This window comes from Pollicipes pollicipes, unplaced genomic scaffold (assembly GCF_011947565.3).
Source record: "Pollicipes pollicipes isolate AB1234 unplaced genomic scaffold, Ppol_2.1 Scaffold_4881;HRSCAF=5763_pilon_pilon_pilon, whole genome shotgun sequence".
NCBI classification, from domain to species: Eukaryota; Metazoa; Arthropoda; class Thecostraca; order Pollicipedomorpha; family Pollicipedidae; genus Pollicipes; species Pollicipes pollicipes.
Window position 1 is genome coordinate 9274505 of NW_023596576.1, and position 5329 is coordinate 9279833.

The following is a 5329-nucleotide window of genomic DNA, read 5'->3' on the forward strand; positions in this document are numbered from 1 at the left end:
TGAGTGTCAGTCCCCTCCGAACTACCACCAGCCTGAGCAAGCTGTGCTGCCACTTGGTCGCTCAGGGAAGGTTAAAGAGAGAGGAGGGAGGAGATGCTGGCAAGCAGTATGCTGCTGGACAGTGTCCTCATGTTATGGCGCCGGTACAAACAGCCGCCGCCGGGACGGCGTAATCACTTCGTGATGATTTTGTATATGCTTCTGGTCGGAAGTTTATTGGGGAGCGTGTTTGACGAATGGAGTGGTTTATTATCATTTTGTAACTACATATCTCATTACCTGTGATGACATTGCACGCTTTCGTACTGGAGATGGCGATTGGGGGCGGTGCAAGTAATTTTTTCATCGGTTCTGGTGGCACATTTTGCGGACAAGTTAGTGCATCTGCACAGGGTAAGCTTCAGTCAGGCCAGTATACATGAGATGTCCTAGCGGTCTAGGCTTAAGGTGGTTGTCACCGACCAGGACCACCAGGACGTGTCGCTCTGTGCTGCCGCTCCGCCGCCGCCGCCCCCGCTGACCCGCCCGGCGTCGGCAGGCCGCCGCTGGAGGGCAAGGCGCGCCTCTCGGCCTCCGAGTACACCACACTGTTCCTGCAGCTGCACGCGCGGCTGCAGCAGCGCGCCGAGCCGCGCGCCCTGCGCCCGCTGCTGGTGGCGCTGACCGGCTGCCTGCCGCGGCTCATCTGCACGGACGCCCTGTCCCCCTGGAGGCTGCTGCAGGTCAGCGTGCGGCAGCACTGGGGACGGTGTGACGGCCCGCGGCGGTCGCTGCGGAAACGGCCGCCGTGCCACACGCAAACGTTTCGGACATGGACCGTCTGCAGTGATTGTGGTAGCTGAGGAGGGTATATAGTGACATCGGCTCGCGGGCGTCAAAGTAGCGTCAAAATAGCGTAAAGGCCATCAACCCAGTGCAGGACTAGGCATGTCAATCGGGGTGCCTCGTGTAGTTGTGCTCTGTGCTGACCCTGAACTTAAAATTTTTGCACTTTGCGATCTGAATAAGAAAGTCAAAATTATGCATTTAATACGGGATGTACTTGATATTGCTGTGCTAAGCTCGAGAGTTCCCTGTAATTTTCAAACAGGAAAAGCACAGTGTGCCTTCCTCCAAGTTGCGTATTTGAAGGCCTGGCCATGAAATGGGCGACGTGTCGCGTGACCTGGTGCCCCATCGAACGCCATGCCGACGGCCCTGCGGTGCTGGCATGCCGTTGTCAGCGGACCTCACGCGAGCAGCGCCGCCCGCCAGTAACGCCGCGTCGCCGCCTCCAGATGCTGGCGATCAACGTGCAGTCGGCGCTGGCGGCGTCTGGCCGGCCGGACGGCGCCTCGCCGCTGCAGACGGAGCGGCTGAGCGAGCCGGAGCGGCGCGCCGCCGCCGCCGCGCTCGAGCCGGCCGCCGCCGCCCTGGACGCCCTGCTGCGCTGCTCGTACCGGCTGCCGGACGCCGAGCGGCGGCGGCAGTGGCCCCTGCTTCCCGTCGGTCAGTGACGGCAGCAGGCAGGCAGACAGGCAGGGAGCTAGCGCTGGGTTTTAACCGCGATTCATTGCTTGTGATGTACGGTATCGGACGGTGGGTGATAGTTGGCTGGGCCGGGACTCCTCTGGTAGCTTCCGGCCTCACCATGCGTGTTCTGAGTGTGAGGAACATCGCCAGCCAGGTCACAATTGCCGCGGTGGTTTTCAGTGCGGCTGTACGTGTGCTGGCTGGCCGAGTCGCCCCAGGCGCTGTCCATGGAGCCGTTCTCGACGCGGCCGCAGCTGTGGGCCCACCTCTGCCACCTGGTGAACGGCATGGAAGTCACCGCCGAGATGATCACTGAAGCCGGTATGCCGCGTTCCAGCTCGCCTATCGGGGTGGTGTGCCGTGCACAGTTACGAACCACAGTACTATGGATGGTGTAGCCGTGCGTCTCATGGGTCGGTGGCAAGTATGAAAAGGTGTATTTTTCACGATTTGGATGCTTAACAGCTCGCGAGTGTGCACGCCACGATGCCCGCATTTCTAAGAGCGGCGGGTTTTCATTAGTGGCTGATATACATTAATTGAGCATGAATTTCATGAAATTGACCAGTAGTGGGGATTATGACTGTCAACACTATGGTATGTCTATTTTGCATTTGATCCCTCTGACTATTTCTGAAAATGTAGAAGTGTTTGTTTTGTTTTGCGCATTGCCCGGGCAAATTGGTCGAGATGGATGGAAAGGACGTCCCTCGATATTTATCGACCTCGAGCGAAACCCAGCTGTGCGGCAGCATCTCGACCCTGTCCGGTCCGTGCGCCATACTACGGTCTGGCCTGACCTTGTGCCCGCTGCGTGCGCACCTTCCCCGTCCATGCCAGCCCGAGGCCCGCGGCGCTGGTCCATGACCCGCTGCCGCCGTCCTGCAGCCGACTCGAACCGGCCGCTGCCGGAGGACCTGGACCTGGCTGGCTTCCTGCCGCTGGCGGGCGCCCAGCGCGGCCTGAAGCTGGCGCGGCCGCCGCCGTCGGCCGCCGCGCAGCCAGCTGTGCGCGCCGGCCGGCTGCGCGCCGCCTGCCAGCGGCTGGCGCGCCACGGCGTGGTCTGGAGCGCCGGGCCGGCCCAGCCGCTGCAGAGCGGCTACCGCGCCGAGCCGGGCCTCGTGCTCGCCCAGCTGCAGCAGCAGGTCGAGACGGACGGCCGCGACCCGACACGGTCAGTGGCGGGGCGACGGCGGAGGCGGACAGGCCGCCGTGGCGGCAGGACTGCCGGCATATCACTGACATAGTGCCGCCATTGGGAAGCATGGGAAGAATACGTGATGTGTCTATGGTCTATTAAAATGGCTATGGCTATGTCTATTATATTTACTATAATTTTTTAATTTACTATTGTTCATCATTATGATCATGACCATGGTCTATTGAAAGTATAACAGTGCAATAAAATGCAGGCATCAGGGGCGTTGGTGCGACGCGCTGTAGGCTAGCCTTACCAAGGCCGTTTGCGTTTTTAACCAATGTTCTGTGTGGCCTCGGCCTTGGGTCCAGATGTAGCTCTTTCCAAGTTCATCTTCAGTGTCTGGCGTTTTTCCCGTCGCTGGTGCGGCAGCGGCCGCCCTGATGGCGCCGCCTCTCTGCTGACCTCCTGCCGGCGTCCGCAGGGCCGAGCTGGTCAGCCCCGAGATCGGCCTGGGCTCGTGTCCATAGCCGGAGCCGGTCCTGTCGCCGGGCGGCGAGCCGGCGGCCGGCCCGCAGGCGCGCGCCGAGGCCAAGACCGGCATCCTGAAGACGGAGGTGGGTTCGCCGCCGCCGCCGGCCGCCGGCCGCGTGCTGTGCTCCGGCAGTGTTAGTCTTGGCGCACGAGGAGAGTGATTTTGGGGCTTCGTCATATTGAGTTGCAATCTGCGGAGTCAATGCATGCATCAATGTTTGCCCTTAATTCATTTCAATGGAACAGCCGTCCCTAACGGCACTGAGTGCTATGGGCCCTGGTGCTAGTTAGTTGGCGACATGATTATTCGTATAGTTTGTGGTCATGAGTTACGGCCAGTGTAAGTACGCTCGGACGCTGCCGACACGAGCTGTAGCTGGCCCGAGCGCCGGACGCTGCCGCTAGGGCTCCGGACGGCTGTCTGGAGGGCGTGTGAGCCGACGCCCCCGCGTGATCCGGCAGGCGTCGTCCGCGGGGCGCCGCCGACAGAACGTGGCGCTGCAGGCTCTGATGAAGTCGGGCCCGCGCGTGCCCAGCGCCGGCCGAGGAGGCGGCGACTCAGGGAGGGTCGCCAGGGTGAGCGGCCGGCGCCGGCGGCGCCACGGGGGCTGCCGGCCGGGCTGGGCAGCGCCAGGCCGCTCAGTCTGGCTGGTGGTGACACAGCAGTCCGTCGGACGCTCTATGGGCTGCAGCGGAGATGGTGCGGCGTGGCCACTGTAAACAGTACACGTTGTTTTGTGTGTGTCATAGAGCTTGTACACACCGCTCGTTGATGAAAATATATCCTTGCGTGCTATCCTGTCGTCTCGGTCTGCTCCCGCCATTCATCGGGGATCCCATGTGCGCGGCGTCCCTGTGTGCTTGTGGCGGGTGGGGTGCCGCGCCCGCCAGTGACGCCGGTCGCGCCCACACAGGTGACGTTCCGGACGCCGTCTCCCGCCGGCGCCGTCGCCGCCGGCGCCGCGGCCGGCACCGCCTGCGGCCCGAGCCGCGTCCGCCCCGGCTGACGGAGCCGCGCCGGCTGCCGGGCCCGCCGCCGGCGCCGGCCCGCCGCCTGGCCGCCGCCAGCGCGCACGCCACCCCCTCGAGGAGGCGCCGCCGCACTTCAAACCCGTGCGTGCCGCCGCCAGGCTGGGCGGGGGCGCAGCCGTGGGCGGCGGCCGAGCCGCAGCCGGCCGCACCGCGGCCTCCGCTGTACGACCCGCTAAGCCGCTGGGGGGCGGCTGGCCGGCCGGGCCGGCGCCGCCCACCAACCCGCTGGCGGGCCATGCTGAGCCAGTGCCGCGGCGCGGCGCCAGACCCGGTCGGCCGGCGCCCCGACGAACTGGGCGTCTACTCGCTGTTCCCCAGCGCGCCGGCGCCCGAGATAACGTCCCGCGGCGCCGCCTACTCGCTCTTCCCCTCGTCCAGCATGCAGCAGCAGGTGGGTGAGCGCGCCTCATGGCAGCAGATATCCATGTCGAGGTACAGTTAGTGAGCTTGGGAACGTAGTGAAGAGGATGCGCGAAGGGATTGCGTCAACTGCGCTGTGCAGGCCGTCACTGTCCGTTACTGGTCGTCTACATATGTAGAGGATCAGTGACCGGAATTAATGGCCTTAAAAACCGCACGAAGATTTACTCCGACTGTGGCCGCCCATTGTCCAGTTTTACTCGTCTGATTTCAATGGGCGTAACCCAGTTCACTAACGTTCCATGCTAAGACCGCAAAAGAGCTTTATGTCGCGTGAAAACAGCCGTGCAGCTGGCCAACGACTGCTTGGGAAGCGCTGTAATGGCTGACTAAAAGCACCGACAGGCTTCCACTGGTGTTGCCCATCACCATGCCCTGTGTTGTGTGTCGCCCGATGACGCCCGCCGCTGAGGGCGACTCCTCCGTCACCAGTCGTGTTGTGTGTCGCGTGGTGACGTCGGCCGCTGAGGCGGCTCCTCCGTCACCAGTCGTGTTGTGTGTGCACGGTGACGTCCAGCGCTGATCGGCGGCTCCTCCGTCACTAGTCGTGTTGTGTGTCGCGCGGTGACGCCCGCCGCTGAGGGCGGCTCCTCCGTCATCAGTTCTGTTGTGTGTCTCACGGTGACTTCTGCCGCTGAGGGCGGCTCCTCCGTCACCAGTCGTGTTGTGTGTCTCACGGTGACGTCCGCCGCT

The 5329-nt window shown here is 63.4% G+C and overlaps 1 long non-coding RNA gene across 1 annotated transcript; it reads left to right on the plus strand.

The window, feature by feature from the left end:
- The first annotated feature begins 1447 nt into the window (after positions 1–1447).
- Positions 1448–2439, plus strand: LOC119101445 (uncharacterized). The gene is made up of 3 exons (XR_005094562.1): positions 1448–1488; positions 1693–1833; positions 2401–2439. It is a non-coding gene; the product is annotated as an uncharacterized LOC119101445 (long non-coding RNA).
- The last annotated feature ends 2890 nt before the right edge of the window (positions 2440–5329 follow it).